The following is a 21,664-nucleotide window of genomic DNA, read 5'->3' as shown; positions in this document are numbered from 1 at the left end:
GCCTAAACATTTGAGCTCCCCCACATGTGACCCCATTTTGGAAACTAGACCTCCCATGGAACTAACCTAGATGTGCGGTGACCACTTTAAACCCCCAAGTGCTTCACAGAAGTTTATAACGCAGAGCCGTGAAAATAAAAAATCATTTTTCTTTCCTCAAAAATTATTTTTTAGCCCGCAATTTTTTATTTTCACAAGAGTAATAGGAGAAATTGGACCCCAAAAGTTGTCCAGTTTGTCCTGAGTACGCTGATACCCCGTATGTGGAGGGGAACCACTGTTTGTGCACATGCCGGGGCTCAGAAGGGAAGTAGTGACGTTTTGGAATGCAGACTTTGATGGAATGGTCTGCGGGCATCATGTTACGTTTGCAGAGCCACTGATGTGCCTAAACAGTAGAAACCCCCCACATGTGACCCCATTTTGAAAACTAGACCCCCCAAGGAACTTATCTAGATATATGGTGAGCACTTTGAACCCCCAAGTGCTTCACAGAAGTTTACAACGCAGAGCTGTGAAAATAAAAAAATAATTTTTCTTTCCTCAAAAATGATGTTTTAGCAAGCAATTTTTTTATTTTCACAAGGGTAACAGGAGAAATTGGACCCCAATTGTTATTGCCCAGTTTGCACTGAGTATGCTGGTACCCCATATGTGCGGGTAAACTACTGTTTGGGCACACGTCGGGGCTCGGAAGGGAAGTAGTGACGCTTTGAAATGCAGACTTTGATGGAATGGTCTGCGGGCGTCATGTTGCATTTGCAGAGCCCCTCATGTGCCTAAACAGTAGAAACCCCCCACAAGTGACCCCATTTTGGAAATTAGACCCCCCAAGGAACTTATCTTGATATGTGGTGAGCACTTTGAACCCCCAAGTGCTTCACAGAAGTTTACAACGCAGAGCCGTGAAAATAAAAAAATCATTTTTCTTTCCTCAAAATGATGTTTTAGCAAGCAATTTTTTATTTTTACAAGGGTAACAGGAAAAATTGAACCCCAATAGTTGTTGCCCAGTTTGCACTGAGTATGCTGGTACCCCATATGTGGGGGTAAACCACTGTTTGGGCACACGTCGGGGCTCGGAGGGGAAGTAGTGATGCTTTGAAATGCAGACTTTGATGGAATGGTCTGCGGGCGTCACGTTACATTTGCAGAGCCCCTGATGCGCCTAAACAGTAAAAAAAACCACAAGTGACCCTATTTTGGAAACTAGACCCTCAAAGGAACTTATCTAGATATGTGGTGAGCACTTTGAACCCCCAAGTACTTCACAGAAGTTTATAACACAGAGCCTTGAAAATAAAAAATAATTTTTCTTTCCTCAAAAATGATGTTTTAGCAAGCAGTTTTTTATTTTCACAAGGGTAGCAGGAGAAATTGGACTCCAATAGTTGTTGCCCAGTTTGTCCAGGGTACGCCGATACTCCATATGTGGGGGTAAACCACTGTTTTGGCGCACGTCGGGGCTCGGAAGGGAGGGAGCACCATTTGACTTTTTGAACGCAAGATTGGCTGGAATCAATGGTGGCGCCATGTTGCGTTTGGAGACCCCTGATATGCCTAAACAGTGGAAACCCCTCAATTCTAACTCCAACACTAACCCCAACACACTCCTAACCCTAATCTCAACTCTAGCCTTAACCCTAATCACAACCCTAACCCCAACACACCCCTAACCACGGCCCTAACCCCAACACACCCCTAACCCTAATCCCAACCCTAACCATAATCCTAACCCTAATCCCAATCCTAACCCCAACACACCCCTAGCCACAACCCTAACCCCAACACACCCCTAACCCTAGCCATAGCCCTAACCACAAGCCTAATCTTAACCCTATTTCCAACCCTAGCCCTAATTCCAACCCTAACTCTAATTCCAAACCTAACCCTAAGGCTATGTGCCCACGTTGTGGATTCGTGTGAGATTTTTCCGCACCATTTTTGAAAAATCCGCAGGTAAAAGGCACTGCATTTTACCTGCGGATTTACCGCGGATATCCAGTGTTTTTTTGTGCAGATTTGACCTGCGGATTCCTATTGAGGAACAGGTGTAAAACCCTGCGGAATCCGCACAAAGAATTGACATGCTGCAGAAAATGCAACACAGCGTTTCCGCGCGGTATTTTCTGCACCATGGGTACAGCGGATTTGGTTTTCCATAGGTTTACATGGAACTGTAAAGCTGATGGAAAACTGCTACGAATCCGCAGCGGCCAATCCGCTTGCCGGGGCTCTGTGCGGCTTGTGGGGGCTCTGTGCGGGCTTGCCGGGGCTCTGTGCGAGCTTACCGGGGCTTTGTACGGCTTGAGGGGGCTCTGTGCAGGCTTGCTGGGGCTTTGTGTGGGCTTGCTGGGGCTCTGTGCGGCTTGCGAGGGCTCTGTGCGGGCTTGCCGGGGCTCTGTCCGGGCTTGCCGGGGCTCTGTGCGGCTTGTGGGGGCTCTGTGCCTTCTTGCCAGGGCTCTGTGCGGGCTTGCTGGGCTCTGTGTGGCTTGCAGGGCCTCTGTGCGGGCTTGCCGGGGCTCTGTGCGGCTTGCGGGGGCTCTGTGCGGGCTTGGCGGGGCTCTGTGTGGCTTGCGGGGGCTCTGTGCTGGCTTGCCGGGGCTCTGTGCTTCTTGCGGGGGCTTTGTGCGGGCTTGCCTGGGCTCTGTGCTGGCTTGCGGGGGCTCTGTGCAGCTTGCGGGGGCTCTGTGCCGGCTTGCCGGGGCTCTGTGCGGCTTGCGGGGGCTCTGTGCCGGCTTGCCGGGGCTCTGTGCCGGCTTGCCGGGGCTCTGTACGGGCTTGCCGGGGCTCTGTGCGGGCTTGCCGGGGCTCTCTGCATCTTGCGGGGACTCTGTGCGGGCTTGCCGGGGCTCTGTCCGGGCTTGCCGGGGCTCTGTGCAGGCTTGCTGGGGCTTTGTGTGGGCTTGCTGGGGCTCTGTGCGGCTTGCGAGGGCTCTGTGCGGGCTTGCCGGGGCTCTGTGCGGCTTGCGGGGGCTCTGTGCCTTCTTGCCAGGGCTCTGTGCGGGCTTGCTGGGCTCTGTGCAGCTTGCACGGCCTCTGTGCGGGCTTGCCGGGGCTCTGTGCGGCTTGCGGGGGCTCTATGCAGGCTTGGCGGGGCTCTGTGTGGCTTGCGGGGGCTCTGTGCTGGCTTGCCGGGGCTCTGTGCGGGCTTGCCGGGGCTCTGTGCGGCTTGCCGTGGCTCTGTGCGGCTGGCGGGGGCTCTGTGCGGGCTTGCCGGGGCTCTGTGCTTCTTGCGGGGGCTCTGTGCGGGCTTGCCTGGGCTCTGTGCTGGCTTGCGGGGGCTCTGTGCGGCTTGCGGGGGCTCTGTGCCGGCTTGCCGGGGCTCTGTGCCGGCTTGCCGGGGCTCTGTACGGGCTTGCCGGAGCTCTGTGCGGGCTTGCCGGGGCTCTCTGCTTCTTGCGGGGACTCTGTGCGGGCTTGCCGGGGCTCTGTGTGGCTTGCGGGGGCTCTGTGCCGGCTTGCCGGGGCTCTGTACGGGCTGGCCGGGGCTCTGTGCGGGCTTGCCGGGGCTCTGTGCTTCTTGCGGGGGCTCTGTGCGGGCTTGCCGGGGCTCCATGCTGGCTTGCCGGAGCTCTGTGCGGCTTGCAGGGGCTCTGTGCAGGCTTGCTGGGGCTCTGTGCGGGCTTGCCGGGGCTCTGTGCGGCTTGCGGGGGCTCTGTGCGGGCTTGCCGGGCTCTCTGCGGGCTGCCGGGGGTCTGTGCAGGCATCGTCCGATGGTACTACAAGTCCCATCGGACGATGCCTGCAACAGTGACAGTGATTGACACATTTGTCAATGATGAGAGAGTAGTAGTCCCATCATCTGGCTAATGTGTTGAATGTAAGAAAAAAAAATACTACATACATACTACATACATACTACATACATGCTACATACATGCTACATACATACTACATACATACTGTACTACATACAATACAATCATACATTACATACAATACATACATACAGACAGACATACAGTACATATAACATAGAGTACATACTCACCATTACTTGTCACTTTGATCCCCAAAGCCAGTGTCATCTGTAAAAAAGATTAAAATAACAAACAACCAACATACTCTCTGTCCGCAGAAATCCACGAGTGTCCCACAACGATCTCCCGTAGAGAATGGCAGCATCAGCTGTTGCGACCGCTCTCTAGGGGCTGCAGGAACACAATGACGGGAGGAAGGTATCATTCCGCACTGTATTCCTCTGCCACTATAAAAAAATAGTCCCTAGTCTCACTTTTGGCATTGCTGTATGAGAAATTTTCCCACGCAGCAGTTGCCATAAAGTGAGACTTTGTCCTAAGGTAACCTCTCAGTGATGCACTGCAGGAGCCATTGTCTCCTGTCAGTGTGTCACTGAGGGTCCTATAGGGCAGTGACATCACCCGATTTCACTGTTCTATAGGGGAGATCATCGTGGGACACTCATTATTAATTGGACTACGGCGGACAGGTAGTATACGGTTTATTATTTTAAGTTTTTTGCAGGCGCTGAAGTATGGTAAGTATGGTTAAATGAAGAATATTAAAATACTTTTTCCTAATATGTGTGTGTTTTATTAACCCTTTATTACTATTGGATTAATAATGGATAGGCATCTTATTGACGCCTCTCTGTTATTAACCCGGCTTAATGTCACCTTACAATAGCACGGTGACATTATCCCCTTATTACCCTATATCCCACTGCTACACGGGAGTGGGAAGAGAGGGGCTAAGTGTCGGCATTGGCGCATCTTGCAGATGCGCCATTTCTGGGGCGGCTGCGGACTGGTATTTGTAGCCGGGGGAGGGGGCAATATCCATGGCCCCTCTCTAGGCTATGAATATCAGCCCGCAGCTGTCTGCGTAGCCCTTCTGGCTATAAAATATAGGGGGACCCCACGTTATTTATTTTGGGGGTCCCCCTATTTTAATAGCCAGTAAAGGCTACGCAGACAGTCCGCAGCCGCCCCAAAAATGGCACATCTGTAAGATGCGCCAATTCCGGAACTTAGCCCTTCTCTTCCCACTCCCGTGTAGCGGTGGGATATGGGGTAATAAGGGGTTAATGTCACCTTGCTATTGTAAGGTGACATTAAGCCAGGTTAATAACGGAGAGGTGTCAATAAGACGCCTATCCATTATTAATCCAATAGTAATAAAGGGTTAATAAAACACACACACATTAGGAAAAGTATTTTAATATTCTTCATTTAACCATACTTACCATACTTCAGCGCCTGCAAAAAACGTAAAATAATAAACCGTATAGTACCTGTCCGCCGTAGTCCAATTAATAACGAGTGTCCCATGACGATCTCCCCTATAGAACAGTGACATCGGGTGATGTCACTGCTCTATAGGACCCTCAGTGACACACTGACGGGAGACAATGGCTCCTGCAGTGCATCACTGAGAGGTTTGTTATGATCTGGTGGCCTAGGAGCAGCATGAGACAGACTCTGGAGAAGGTGGTCCCTGTACTGACCGCAAACCCTGAACCTAGCAGCGCAACTAGAAGTAGCCGTGGGGGGTACCTAACACTCCCTAGACCCCTCGACACAGCCTAAGATCTAACTTCCTCTAAAGACAAACAGGAAACCTATCTTGCCTCAGAGAAAATCCCCAAAGGATAGATAGCCCCCCACAAATATTGACTGTGAGAGGAGAGGGAAATAACATACGCAGATATGAAATCAGATTTTAGCATAGGAGGCCACACTAGCTAAAAGAAAGAATAGAACAGAGTACTATGCGGTCAGTATTAAAACACTAGAAAATATCCACCACAGAAAATACAAATCACCACATCTGACTAAAAACATGGAGGGTATATCTGCATCTCCAGAGACACAGCTTGGCTGCAAAAAATCCTTCACAGACAAGCTGGACAAGACAAAAACATGAATATGCACAGAACTATAAGGTCCACAGCAGGTGGACAGCAAAAACAAAGCCAGGACTTATCTTAGTAGAAAAGCACAGCAAACTGGAGAGACCAGCAGGGAAGTGAATCCAAAAACAATGGACAACTGGCAGGGACTAAAAAGCCCTGCAAAGCTATATACCACAGTCAGTTTTGCAATTAGTAGATACACCTGTCCCATCCTGCAGTCCAGGCACAACTGCATTACCCTCTACAACCACCGGAGGGAGCCCAAAAGCTGAATTCACAACAGAGGTTACCTTAGGACAAAGTGTCACTTTATGGCAATTGCTGCGTGGGAATATTTCTCATACAGCAATGCCAAAAGTGAGACTAGGGACTATTTTTTTTACAGCGGCGGAGAAATACAGTGCGGAAGGATACCTTCCTCCCGTCATTGTGTTCCTGGAGCCCCTAGAGGCCGTCGCAACAGCTGATGCTGCCGTTCTCCGTGGGAGATCGTCGTGGGACACTCGTGGATTTCTGCGGACAGGGAGTATATTGGTTGTTTGTTATTTTAATCTTTTTTACAGATGACATTGGCTTCGGGGATCAAAGTGACAAGTAATGGTGAGTATGAACTTTATGTTTAATGTACTGTATGTCTGTATGTATGTATTGTATGTAATATATGAATGTGTTGTATGTAGTATGTATGTAGTATGTATGTAGCATTTTTTTTACATTCAACACATTAGCCGGATGATGGGACTACTACTCTCCCATCAATGGCTAATGTGTCAATCACTGTCACTGTTGCAGATTGCATGAGACAGGGAGCGTATTATAACCAAATTGGGTTATGTCACCCATGCTTTACACTACACCTCTTCTCTCTGAGGTCAGTTCTATGGTAGGTGACGTTGGATTAGTTCTATCATCTCTTCAGTCTACATTTCTATAGTCCAATAGGTTAATGCAGACTGAAGAGATGATGGACCTAATCCTCCTTTTTGAAAGTGCATTTGAACAGCAAGGTTGATTGCTGTTGAGGGGAACTAGGAAAAAAAAAAAAAAAAAAAAAAAAATCTCTATAAATCTTCAGCAGAGCGAGTGTGAGCGAGCTGAGTGTGACCAGAGCGTAAGTGTGGACGGCGGTAAGTGTGACTTGTGATTCAGTGAAGAGGTATTTGGAAAGCCTTTAACAAATACCTGTGTGAATTGGTGTGAGTTGCTGAATTGGGGGTAGCTATATTCATAAGGGTTAACTTAGGGTGGGGGCTCATAGTTAAGGGTTTATAAGGGGCAGCTGTTTGGGGCTCAAGTCCTTTTTGAAAGTGCATTTGAACAGCAAGGTTGATTGCTGTTGAGGGGAACTAGGAAAAAAAAAAAAAAAATCTCTATAAATCTTCAGCAGAGCGAGTGTGAGCGAGCTGAGTGTGACCAGAGCGTAAGTGTGGACGGCGGTAAGTGTGACTTGTGATTCAGTGAAGAGGTATTTGGAAAGCCTTTAACAAATACCTGTGTGAATTGGTGTGAGTTGCTGAATTGGGGGTAGCTATATTCATAAGGGTTAACTTAGGGTGGGGGCTCATAGTTAAGGGTTTATAAGGGGCAGCTGTTTGGGGCTCAAGTCCTTTTTGAAAGTGCATTTGAACAGCAAGGTTGATTGCTGTTGAGGGGAACTAGGAAAAAAAAAAAAAAAATCTCTATAAATCTTCAGCAGAGCGAGTGTGAGCGAGCTGAGTGTGACCAGAGCGTAAGTGTGGACGGCGGTAAGTGTGACTTGTGATTCAGTGAAGAGGTATTTGGAAAGCCTTTAACAAATACCTGTGTGAATTGGTGTGAGTTGCTGAATTGGGGGTAGCTATATTCATAAGGGTTAACTTAGGGTGGGGGCTCATAGTTAAGGGTTTATAAGGGGCAGCTGTTTGGGGCTCAAGTCCTTTTTGAAAGTGCATTTGAACAGCAAGGTTGATTGCTGTTGAGGGGAACTAGGAAAAAAAAAAAAAAAATCTCTATAAATCTTCAGCAGAGCGAGTGTGAGCGAGCTGAGTGTGACCAGAGCGTAAGTGTGGACGGCGGTAAGTGTGACTTGTGATTCAGTGAAGAGGTATTTGGAAAGCCTTTAACAAATACCTGTGTGAATTGGTGTGAGTTGCTGAATTGGGGGTAGCTATATTCATAAGGGTTAACTTAGGGTGGGGGCTCATAGTTAAGGGTTTATAAGGGGCAGCTGTTTGGGGCTCAAGTCCTTTTTGAAAGTGCATTTGAACAGCAAGGTTGATTGCTGTTGAGGGGAACTAGGAAAAAAAAAAAAAAAAAAAAAATCTCTATAAATCTTCAGCAGAGCGAGTGTGAGCGAGCTGAGTGTGACCAGAGCGTAAGTGTGGACGGCGGTAAGTGTGACTTGTGATTCAGTGAAGAGGTATTTGGAAAGCCTTTAACAAATACCTGTGTGAATTGGTGTGAGTTGCTGAATTGGGGGTAGCTATATTCATAAGGGTTAACTTAGGGTGGGGGCTCATAGTTAAGGGTTTATAAGGGGCAGCTGTTTGGGGCTCAAGTCCTTTTTGAAAGTGCATTTGAACAGCAAGGTTGATTGCTGTTGAGGGGAACTAGGAAAAAAAAAAAAAAAATCTCTATAAATCTTCAGCAGAGCGAGTGTGAGCGAGCTGAGTGTGACCAGAGCGTAAGTGTGGACGGCGGTAAGTGTGACTTGTGATTCAGTGACTTTGGAGTCAGGGAGTTTTCAGGGGAGGAATTACTGAATTGCTGTCTGATTTTTATTAATACTTTGTATTTATTTATTTTTTTTATTGAACTGTTCTGTCTGGTGCAATCCCCATTAGGAAATGTGCTCCACGATTGTTAATGCCATCCAGTGCACATCTTGCCACATGTATGCAGTCCTTGAGCAGCCGATCGAGGGTGCATACTGCTGTGCGAGATGTGAGCACGTTGTGCATTTGGAAACCCAGATTTTGACTCTAAATGTGCAGCTGGCAACACTGAGATCCATAGACAACATGGAGAGGAGTCTTCTGCTCACGGAGCAGACGCTCAATGGGACAGATGAGGGGGGGGATGGTGGGATGGAGCTGCAGGACAATGAAGTAGCAAGCTGGGTGACAGTTAGGAAGCGGGGTAGAGGGAAGAGTGCCAGGGAGGCTAGTCCTGATCTGGAACACCCCAATAAGTTTGCTAAGTTGGCAGATGAGGGGGGTGCCAATACAGGGGTAGCACTGCTGCAGCCAGGCATGTCCTCTGAAAGCCGGAGGAGTGACTGCTCCAGTAAGGAGGGAAATAGGAGAGCAGGGCAGGCCAGACAGGTGCTGGTAGTGGGCGACTCAATTATTAGGGGAACAGATAGGGCAATCTGTCACAAAGACAGGGATCGTCGAACGGTGTGCTGCCTACCTGGCGCTCGAGTCCGACACATCGCTGATCGGGTGGACAGATTATTGGGAGGGGCTGGTGAGGACCCAGCGGTCATGGTGCACATTGGCACTAATGACAAAGTTAGAGGTAGGTGGAAGGTCCTTAAAGATGATTTCAGGGAATTAGGCTGCAAGCTGAAAGCAAGGACCTCCAACGTGGTATTTTCCGAAATACTGCCGGTACCACGTGCCACGCCAGAGAGGCAACGGGAGATTAGGGAGGTTAATAAGTGGCTCAAGAATTGGTGTAGGAAAGAGGGGTTTGGGTTCCTGCAGAACTGGGCCGACTTCTCAGTTGGCTACAGGCTCTACGCTAGGGACGGGCTGCACCTCAATGGGGAGGGTGCAGCTGTGCTGGGGGAGAGAATGGCTAGAAGGTTGGAGGAGTGTTTAAACTAGGAATTGGGGGGGAGGGTATTCATTTTATAGGAGGGGAAGATAGTGCAGACAGAGTCCTGGGCACAAATAAGGAAGTTGGGGGTGGCGGTGGCATGGGGGGTGGGGTCAGAACAGTTAATAATTTAAGAAATAGAAGTACAGAGAGGAACATAAAGTGCATGTATACTAATGCCAGAAGCCTCGCCAACAAAATGGACGAATTAGAACTAATGTTGTTGGAGCATAATTATGACATGGTGGGGATATCTGAAACGTGGCTGGATGAGAGCCATGACTGGGCTGTTAACTTGCAGGGCTATAGCCTGTTCAGAAATGACCGTACAGATAAGCGAGGGGGAGGGGTGTGTCTATATGTAAAATCATCCTTAAAACCCATCCTGCGCGATAATATAGGTGAATTTAATGAAAATGTAGAATCCCTGTGGGTGGAGATAAGGGGAGGGGGAAAAAATAATAAATTACTGATAGGGGTTTGTTATAAATCTCCAAAAATAATGGAAGCAATGGAGAATATCCTAGTAAAGCAAATAGATGAAGCTGCGACTCAAGGAGAAGTCATTATTATGGGGGACTTCAACTACCCTGAAATAGATTGGGGAACAGAAACCTGCAGTTCCAGCAAAGGTAATCGGTTTTTGACAATTATGAGAGACAATTACCTTTCACAACTGGTTCAGGACCCAACAAGAAGGGGGGCACTGCTAGACCTAATATTAACCAACAGGCCAGACCGCATATCAAATATAAGGGTTGGGGGTTACTTGGGAAATAGCGATCACAAAATAATAAGTTTTCATGTATCCTTTAAAAAGATGTGTAGTAGAGGGGTTACAAGGACACTAAACTTCAGGAGGGCAAATTTCAAACGGATGAGAGAGGATCTTGGTGCAATTAACTGGGACGATATCCTGAGACACAAAAATACACAGAGAAAATGGGAGACGTTTATTAGCATCCTGGATAGGACCTGTGCACAGTATATACCGTATGGGAATAAACATATTAGAAATAGGAGGAAACCAATATGGCTAAATAGAGCTGTAAGGGGCGCAATAAGGGACAAAAAGAAAGCATTTAGAGAATTAAAGGAAGTAGGTAGCGAGGAGGCATTAAATAAATACAGAAAATTAAATAAATTCTGTAAAAAGCAAATCAAGGCAGCAAAGATTGAGACAGAGAGACTCATTGCCAGAGAGAGTAAAAATAATCCTAAAATATTCTTTAACTACATAAATAGTAAGAAACTAAAAAATGATAGTGTTGGCCCCCTTAAAAATAGTCTGGGTGAGATGGTGGATGAGGATGAGGAAAAAGCCAATATGCTAAATGACTTTTTTTCATCAGTATTTACACAAGAAAATCCCATGGCAGACAAAATGTCTAGTGATAAAAATTCCCAATTAAATGTCACCTGCTTAACCCAGCAGGAAGTGCGGCGGCGTCTAAAAATCACTAAAATTGACAAATCTCCGGGCCCGGATGGGATACACCCTCGAGTACTGCAGGAATTAAGTACCGTCATTGATAGACCATTATTTTTAATCTTTAAAGACTCCATAATAACAGGGTTTGTGCCACAGGACTGGCGTATAGCAAATGTGGTGCCAATATTCAAAAAGGGAACAAAAACTGAACTCGGAAACTATAGGCCAGTAAGCTTAACCTCTACTGTGGGTAAAATCCTGGAGGGCATTCTAAGGGACGCTATACTGGAGTATCTGAAGAGGAATAACCTCATGACCCAGTATCAGCATGGGTTTACTAGGGACCGTTCATGTCAGACTAATTTGATCAGTTTCTATGAAGAGGTAAGTTCCGGATTGGACCAAGGGAACCCAGTGGATGTAGTGTATATGGACTTTTCAAAAGCTTTTGATACGGTGCCACACAAAAGGTTGATACATAAAATGAGAATAATGGGGATAGGGGAAAATATGTGCAAGTGGGTTGAGAGCTGGCTCAGGGATAGGAAACAAAGGGTGGTTATTAATGGAGCACACTCGGACTGGGTAGCGGTTAGCAGTGGGGTACCACAGGGGTCAGTATTGGGCCCTCTTCTTTTTAACATATTTATTAATGACCTTGTAGGGGGCATTCAGAGTAGAATTTCAATATTTGCAGATGACACTAAACTCTGCAGGGTAATCAATACAGAGGAGGACAATTTTATATTACAGGATGATTTATGTAAACTAGAAGCTTGGGCTGATAAATGGCAAATGAGCTTTAATGGGGATAAATGTAAGGTCATGCACTTGGGTAGAAGTAATAAGATGTATAATTATGTGCTTAATTCTAAAACTCTGGGCAAAACCGTCAATGAAAAAGACCTGGGTGTATGGGTGGATGACAAACTTAAATTCAGTGGCCAGTGTCAGGCAGCTGCTACAAAGGCAAATAAAATAATGGGATGCATTAAAAGAGGCATAGATGCTCATGAGGAGAATATAATTTTACCTCTATACAAGTCACTAGTTCGACCACACTTAGAATACTGTGCACAGTTCTGGTCTCCGGTGTATAAGAAAGACATAGCTGAACTGGAGCGGGTGCAGAGAAGAGCGACCAAGGTTATTAGAGGACTGGGGGGTCTGCAATACCAAGATAGGTTATTACACTTGGGGCTATTTAGTTTGGAAAAACGAAGACTAAGGGGTGATCTCATTTTAATGTATAAATATATGAGGGGACAGTACAAAGACCTTTCTGATGATCTTTTTAATCATAGACCTGAAACAGGGACAAGGGGGCATCCTCTGCGGTTGGAGGAAAAAAGGTTTAAGCATAATAACAGACACGGATTCTTTACTGTAAGAGCAGTGAGACTATGGAACTCTCTGCCATGTGATGTTGTAATGAGTGATTCGTTACTTAAATTTAAGAGGGGACTGGATACCTTTCTGGAAAAGTATAATGTTACAGGGTATATACACTAGATTCCTTGATAGGGCGTTGATCCAGGGAACTAGTCTGATTGCCGTATGTGGAGTCGGGAAGGAATTTTTTTCCCCAATGTGGAGCTTACTCTTTGCACATGGGGTTTTTTTGCCTTCCTCTGGATCAACATGTTAGGGCATGTTAGGTTAGGCTATGGGTTGAACTAGATGGACATATAGTCTTCCTTCAACCTTAATAACTATGTAACTATGTAACTATGTAATCCATCTCATATCTTTACTCACCTGCTCGTGTGTCAGAACTAGTGCACTCAGGATGCAGAAAACCCAGCATCCTGAGTGAACTACTGCTGACACCTGGGCAGGTGAGCATTGCTGACCCCTGACCCTTTGTGTTGTAAATAAATAAAGAGGGGCAGCAGATTGTGTGTCATGGAGCTATGAGGTGGCAAAAACACAGTTTGTGTAGACGGCGACTTGTCTGTTGATGGCGCAACGGTGTGTGATGCCAGCTACGAAAGAGACAAAGATCAAGCAGTGATAAGGGAAAACCAACACAAATTTATTTAACAACACAAATAAAAAAAATATTTTTTACGAGACAATGAGGGGGAAATGTTATGGACCTGGGGTGTGTGGAGCTGGGAGGCCTGGCTAGGTGTGGACATTGAAAGGGTTCCAGGGGAAGGGCCTACTAAATTTGTGGGGTCTGGGAGGTCAAGGATGGAAGTAGACACATTCGGAGTGGAAGCATGGGACGGGAGAGACACATTGGAAGGGAGAGACAAACTGGACAACAAAGACACATTGGTAGGTGAGGGTGGAGGTAGTACGACAGTTCTTGATGCCTGCTTCTTCTTTTTGAATTTCCCATGAGTAGACTGGTGGCTTCTTCGTCTCCTTGAGAGGGTGGCAGTGGTGGGATCCGGAATGAGCATGTTGGTGGATCAGGATGGCCGTGCAATTTGCATAACCGCCATGGTGGTGGTGGTGGACGGACGTGCAGTTTGCTGAATCGCCATGGTGGTGGTGGACGGAAGTGCAGTTTGCTGAACTGCCATGGTGGTGGTGGTGGACGGCCATGCAGGAACAGGACTTGGCATGGTGGTGGAGTGGCTTTCAGCAGCACCCGGCATGATGTTGGCGGTGTAGTGGTGTGCAGCAGGACTGGGCATGGTGGTGGCCATACAGTGGTATGCAGCAGAACTCGGTATTGAGGTAAAGTGTGTTAGTGGTGGCACAGGTAGACATACACCTGTGGCTGCTGTAACTACAGAGTCTGCTGCATAGCCTGAACGTAAGCAGCATTACAGGTCTGCATCACATTGAGTTGGAGATCATGCGTAAGGTGTTCCCACATGCCCCACTCTTATTAAAAAAATGGTATACCGGTCTTTGGAGGTCGGCTTCCAGATGGTCAAGGCGTTGGTTGACATCCTGGAAAAGTGTATTAAGATGTGTCAGACCACTTTCCAGTCTATCTCCCATCGCCTTCAGGCCATTCTGGAAGACCGAGCTCAAGTGAATAAACGCAGGCATGAGTGACCTGTCCAAGGCCTTCTGCCACTAGTGGGCAGACCCCCTCCAAAAAGAGGCAGAGGACTGGGACAGGGGAACACCTGAAGGACCAGCTGCCTGTTCTCCAGCCTGTGACGCCGGCCCACTTGCTGCATCGCTGGTAGATGGCTGGGACTGGTCCGTGTCTGTTTGATGAAGGAACGCTCCAGAGGACGATCCAGGTTTGAGGATGCTGCTCCAGGTTCTGTGAAAAGAAAAGAAGAGTAAGACATTACTACCAAAAACTAACAATTGCAAAAGCGCCAACTCCTGTGGAATAGAAAAATTCAGATTAGGGAATACAACACAAAAATACTTACGTTCTCTGAGCAAGGATAGGCCTCAGGAAAGCTAGCATCCGGTGGTATTTATATTTCCCGATCCTTGCTGCAGCACCACTGCGAACTTGAATCTCCTGTCTCAGGTCCTTGTTGAAGCGATCCTTCATCGAACGTCAATGGGTTTTGACTTTGTTCACTGTGAAGGGGAAAAAGAAATTGTTAAACAATGCACTTTAGGCCAGGATCACACAACCGTGTATGATGCGAGAAACTCGCAGGAGTTTATCGTATCACACACGGTTGTGTGATCCCAGCCTTCAGGTTCACTGCTGCATCAGACCACATTACAATACTTACAAAATTCATTTCTGACTCGTGGCATTGTCTCAGTCATCCATCAGTGTTTGGGCCACCTCATTCATAGCCTCTGAATCACCTGAGTGCTACTGCTCCCGGGTGTCCCATAATGCAACTCACTCCTGCACTATTGTGATAAGGAGGGCATTTTCCAGGAATTCCTCCTCATGTTGTGGAACCTAGAAATGAAAGAAAGACATTAATGTTGGAAAGATAAAACAATTTAAAAAAATAAATAAAAGAGAAACAAAAAACAGTCAAGAAAAACAGTCATGAATAAATACAAACAGTCAAGAATACTTACACGCCGTCTTGCAACCTGAACTTGGGTCGAAGTCTGCTGCTCCTGCTCCTCTGCACTTGTTGAAGTGTTCTAGAAAAGAAAATACATGAATTTGCCTCATGTGTAAATAGTGACAGTGAGTCATAACCAAATGCACACACTTCAGTCTCCTGTTCAATGTGCTCGGTGTGCTCTGGACTGGAGACCAAGGTGATATGGTGATGAATGCTGCAAGAAAGAGACAGATATGAGTACGGACTGCAGGGAGAAAAAAAAAGACAGACATTAGCTTGTATACTCACATTTTGTAATAATAGCAGAGTCTTCCCACAGATAAAGGTTTGCTTCCACTTGCAGAGAGTCAGGAGATAATGGACTCCCAGTGCCCACACCTTATTTTTATACATCTTTGTTTGGTGGGTGGCTTAAACCAGTATCTGGACTTGTTTACTCAGAAAACACATGCGTACGCAAATGCAAGCGAACGCATGTCCTTGGGTTCCTATGAATTCCCATAGACTGTAATGTGTTGTTTTGACGCACTACTTCCGCAAGCGTCCGCATGCGTATGGCAGTGGAAATTTGACGCCTCAAAAATTGCAACATGTTGCTTTATCCGCGCCCCGCCGCACACCGTGAAATGACGCAAGCATAAGCAAACGCAGGTGGGCAGACCCCCTCCAAAAAGAGGCAGAGGACTGGGACAGGGGAACACCTGAAGGACCAGCTATATATATAGATAGATGGCCCCTATGAGGTCCATGAGAGGAGATACCTTGGGGGGGAAAAAGTATTTAGTCAGCTACCAATTGCACAAGTTCTCCCACTCTCACAAAAAGATGAGAGAGAAAAGTAATTGACTTCGTAGAGCACAACTATGGGAGTCAAAATGAGAAAACAAATCCAGAAAATCACCTTGTCTGATTTGGCAACATTTATTTTGCAAATTATGGTGGAAAATAAGTAATTGGTCATTAACAAAAGTTCATCTCAATATTTTGTTATATATCATTTGTTGGCGATGACAGAGGTCAAATGTTTTTTGTAAGTCTTCACAAGTTTGGCACGCTGTCGGTGGTATGTTGGCCCATTCCTCCATGCAGATCTCCTCTAGAGCAGTGATGTTTTGGGCCTGTCGCTGGGTAACACGGACTTTCAACTCCCTTCAAAGGTTTTCTATGGGGTTCAGGTTTGGAGACTGGCTAGGACACCTCAGGACCTTCATATGCTTCTTACGAAGCCACTTATTCGTTTCCCTGGTGGTGTGCATGGGATCATTATCATGCTGAAAGACCCATCTACGTTTCATCTTCAATGCCCTTGCTGATGGAAGGAGGTTTGCACTCAAAATCTCATGATACATGGCCCCATTCATTCTTTCATGTACACGGTTAAGTCATCCTGGTCCCTTTGCAGAGAAACAGCCCCAAAGCATGATGCTGCCACCCCCATGCTTCACAGTAGGTATGGTGTTCTTTGGATCCAACTCATCATTTTTTCTCCTCCAAACACAACGAGTTTTGTTTCTACCAACAGTTCTACTTTGGTTTCATCAGAGCATATGACATTCTCCCAATACTCTTCTGGATAATCCAAATGCTCTCTAGCAAACTTCAGATGGGCCCGGACATGTACTGGCTTAAGCAAGGGGACATGTCTGGCACTGCAGGATCTGAGTCCTTGGTGGCGTAGTGTGTTACTGATGGTAGCCTTTGTTATGGTGGTCCCAGCTCTATGCAGGTCATTCACTAGGTCCCCCCGTGTGGTTCTGGGATTTTTCCCCACCGTTCTTGTGATCATTTTTACCCCACGGGGTGAGATCTTGTGTGGAGTCCCAAATTGAGGGAGATTATCAGCGGTCTTATTGCTCCCACACTTGATTTCATCACACCAAGCTGCTTGCCTATTGCAGATTCAGTCCGCCCATCTTGGTGCAGGACTACAATTTTGTTTCTGGTGTCCTTTGACAGCTCTTTGGTCTGCACCATAGTGGAGTTTGGAGTGTGACTGTTTGAGGGACTGGGCAGGTGTCTTTTATACTGATAACAAGTTCAAACAGGTGCCATTATTACAGGTAATGAGTGGAGGACAGAGGATAGAGGAGCCTCTTTAAGAAGAAGTTACAGGTCTGTGAGAGCCAGAAATCTCACATGTTTTTAGGTGACCAAATACTTATTTTCCACCATAATTTGCAAAATAAATCTTGCAAAAATCAGACAAGTTAATTGTCTGGATTTGTTTTCTCATTTTGACTCTCATAGTTGTGGTCTACCTTTAATGTAAATTACAGGCCTCTCTCATCTTTTTAAGTGGGAGAACTTGCATAATTGGTGGCTGACTAAATACCTTTTTTCCCCACCGTATTTGGATAAGCGAGAAGTGGAAGTGGACAGATTGGTGAGCCGTGAGGTATTGTTAAATTTTTTGTTTTACTTTATGCCGGCCTTCTATGGTTCAGCAAAATTACCCACATTTTATTGAATTGGAGTAAATTAGAAAAAAAATTGTATTCTGAAGAATACAGATGTTTTTGTAAAATTCGATTAGAATTAAAGTCCATTCAAATAAGTTCACTCATCTATGCAAAATATTTAAGCCCCATCTCCTTAAATATGAAAATATGACAAATATGCAAAGAGAACAGGTACTCTTTTGAGTCAATATGTGTAGATATTTAAGAGTTGCACACCTTTAAAAAAAAAAAAAAACAGAGCATTTTTATGCTGCCTGTTCATCACTAACAGAAATCTATGATAAATATCTACTGGACTAACTCCATTTTCTACTGGTATAAATCTTGTACTGGAGAGATCATATAATGGTTAGAGAACATATTCTTGCAAATTTTTCATGATTCTGAATTTGTATTGGAAATAATTGTAGAATTATATTGTTTTCAGTTTATCCGTATTGCCAGAAATCTGTGTGAAACTTCTCAAATGTTCAGATAGTTGGTAAATTATTTACAGAATAGCATTGATATCTTATATTTTATCCCCAGATGATGAAATGCGTGTTTTGAAAGGGTTACATTTGATGTATGCCAAAAAGCTCAGATGAAATACTGCAAATAAACCTACAAGTATCTTGTAATCCTGTTTGCATACAAAGATTACTATATTTGAGCTTTTGTATGAAGCTGTAAACACAGTATGGTAGGATTATACAGGAATATCTATATATTTCATGGTCACTACTGCAAATGAATGATTATAACATGAAATTATACATGCACAGCAAAAGTGATGTACAGTACTCTACAGCGGAAAATGCTTACACAGTGCACTCATTCATTTCACATAGTGGCAATGTTTCTCATCTCTCTAAATAAAATATTTATTAGCTTGGATGGAATGACACATTTTTATGATATATTGCCATTTAAAATCCATTGAAACTGTAAGGTAAAGTTTCTGTTTTAATTTTCATATCAAATTAATGCATATCCATCTACTCCATGTTTTATCGCAACTGAATTTTTATTGAAGTTTTTATAATACAATATAAAACAATACAAAACAATATTTGGTAATTAATACTAATACATATACTCCTTATTGTTCTGATCAATATTACTGAGTTTGGCTCTAGATTTGCTGCAATGTTGTACCATAAAGGGGAATTCACAAGTTGGGAAGTTGTCACTTATTTTTTGGATAGGGGATAACTTTCCAATTGTTGGTGGTCCGAGCACTGAGGCCACAACCAATCCCAAGAAGAGTTTGCGAATTGAGCAGTGATCAAACATGCACATTTCCGCTCCTTTTAATCTAATGAAAGTGCCAAAGACCAGTGATTTTGTCATATATTCATATGTCATATATATATGGTTCGGCTCCATCGGGTTCAGGCAAATTTTTAAAAGAAAGCTTGGTTCGGGTACCAGAACGGTACCCAAACTCGAATCCAAACCCGGACCCCATTCAAATGAATGGGGGGCCCAAACATTCAGCATTTCCCACGCTGTCATCTGTATCACAATGCGAGAAACACCAGCTCTAATTGGCAGTAACCTTACACATCCCACTGGTCACAACGCTGCTATACCCTTACTGTCACACAAATGACAATGTGTTAGCCAGCACCTGTGACCGGTGGTGAAAAGGTTACTACCAGTCAAGCGTCGGCTGATGAGTACAAAGTGGTCACAGGCAATTGATGTCAACGCTCACCACACCATCTGGATGAAGCTGAGTTAAGGATTGTCGTGGGACATGAACACTATGTGTATTATCAGCGGAGAGGTGAGAAAAAAACAGATTTTTTATTATTATTAGTTTTACATTAATACATGGGTAAAAGAATGACGGCAAGTGTTTATTTAAATTAAAGGACTTTCCTCTTTGTGTGTCTTTATTAAATTTGACAATGGGGTTAGTAATAGGTGTGTCTAATAGACACTTCTTCACTACTGAGCTTGGTGTCAGTGCACATAAAACAGCTGACATCAACCCCAAAACTATTACCCCATTTTCCAGCGCATCTGGGCAAGTGGGAAGAGCCAGGCAAAGCACCTAATGGATGTGCCTATTCGGGGGCAGCTGCAGGCGGCTATTTTTAAGCTAGGGAGAACCAATATCCATGGCCCCTTCCCAGTCTGAGAATACCAGCCCCCAGCTGTCTGCTTTAGTTTGGCTGGTTATGAAAATTAAGGGGAACCCCACGCCGTTTTTTAAATTATTTATATAAGTAATAAAAAACAGCATGGAGACCCCTCTATTTTTGTAAACCATCCAATATAAAGCTGACAGTCGAATGCTGCAGCCCCTGTCAGTTTTACCTGCACTAGTTATCAAAAATAGGGGAGACCTCAAGTCTCTTTTTTAATTAATTAATTAAAATTAATTAAGATGTTAATGACCATCGGGAACCCATAATGATAGCCAATTTTTAAAGACCCCTTTAAGATATTAGACAGTAATAGTTTAGCTTTGTAGTTTCTGTAATTTTCCTAACAACTAGGAATTTAATGAGAATGTGCATGTTTATATTACTCACCCAATTACCATTTAGTTCTTTTATCGCTGTTTGGTGAGAACGGTGTATGTTTATATTCTTCAGTGGGAAAGAGTATTTTTATAATTGTTGCATGGTTTCGCTATTAATGTTTGGTGAGAAATGTCGTGTTTATAATATGATGAAATATTCAGTATCAGGAGAATTTTTGGCATTTCATATCTGATGATGTATTTGTCTGGTGTAATTTGACATCTGAAGAGTGAAGAGCTGACCACTCAGAAGAGAGATATTCTAAAGTACAATTAGAATTTGTTAGAGTTTGTGTAACACTTGGTTACGCAAGCATTTGTTTTTCTAAGCAATACATAAGCTGGGGGAAGATTTCAGCTAAGACAGAATCCTGATAGCCTGTGGACTGGAGGGGATGCCCGTGTGGATATCCCAGGAATTTCTCTGTCTTCGCCGTTCGCTTCTCACAGTTGATGTTTCCGGACAGATGATGTGTATGGTTCCTGGTGAAGTTTAGCTTTTTGCTTATGTATTGTGCAATGTAAGTACTTTACCTTTGTGATTTATATTATGCAAAAGTGTACTCAATTTCACACTATTTCCTGTTTTTTGTAATCATTCAATATTGTAATAAAATTAATGGCCTTCATTAAAGCTGTATCCAAGCCTTTTAAGTACTTGGCAAAACAACTGCGCCGGCCAATTACAGCCATGACATTACTTGATATGACTGTGATTGAGCCGGAGGCCCTGCAGTCTTTCAACAAGCTTTGTTCGGGCTGCCTAACCCAAACAGTAACATAAACATCCGGGAGAAGTCTGTATTCAGGGTTTGTGCACAGACACCAAACTTTATCATTCGAGTCCGCCCATCACTTTTTTCATCACTGATTTTCTTGTATGCCCCCCCCCTCAAATGTTTTTTTAAAGGCTTGTACCAATTACTATGTTGAAAACAGATGACACACAAATTCCAAAGCTGTTCCCAATAATTATTGGAAAATGAACAGAGAGCATATGGCATATACACCTCTGGATTACAACCCTTAAATTAAGGGATTAAAACCCTTGATCTGATATTTCTCCTGCTTTGTTCAATCTTCTACCTGGATAACTCACCTCTTCCCCTCTCTACCCCAAGAAATTAGGACTAACCACAACTTATGCAGTGTAAGGGTACCGTCACACAGTGGCATTTTGATCGCTACGATGGCACGATCCGTGACGCTCAAGCATCGTAACAATATCGCTCCAGCGTCGTAGACTGCTGTCACACTTTGCAATGTACGACGCTGGAGCGATAATTTCATGATGTATGTGCGATGTAGAAGCCGTTGGTTACTATGCGCACATCGTATACAATATCGTGCACACCTTTGTTACACCATGCGATCATGCCGCCACAGCGGGACACTAGACGACGAAAGAAAGTTTCACACGATCTGCTATGACGTATGATTCTCAGCGGGGTCCCTGATCGCAGGAGCGTGTCAGACACTGCGAGATCGTATCTATATCGCTGGAACGTCACGAATCGTGCCGTCGTAGCGATCAAAATGCCACTGTGTGACGGTACCCTTAGGCGCTCACTAAGAACACATCTGTTTAGGGCAGTCTATCATGTTCTCTAATCA

Source organism: Ranitomeya imitator, chromosome 1 (assembly GCF_032444005.1).
Source record: "Ranitomeya imitator isolate aRanImi1 chromosome 1, aRanImi1.pri, whole genome shotgun sequence".
NCBI classification, from domain to species: Eukaryota; Metazoa; Chordata; class Amphibia; order Anura; family Dendrobatidae; genus Ranitomeya; species Ranitomeya imitator.
Note: the sequence above shows the minus strand (reverse complement) of the source record.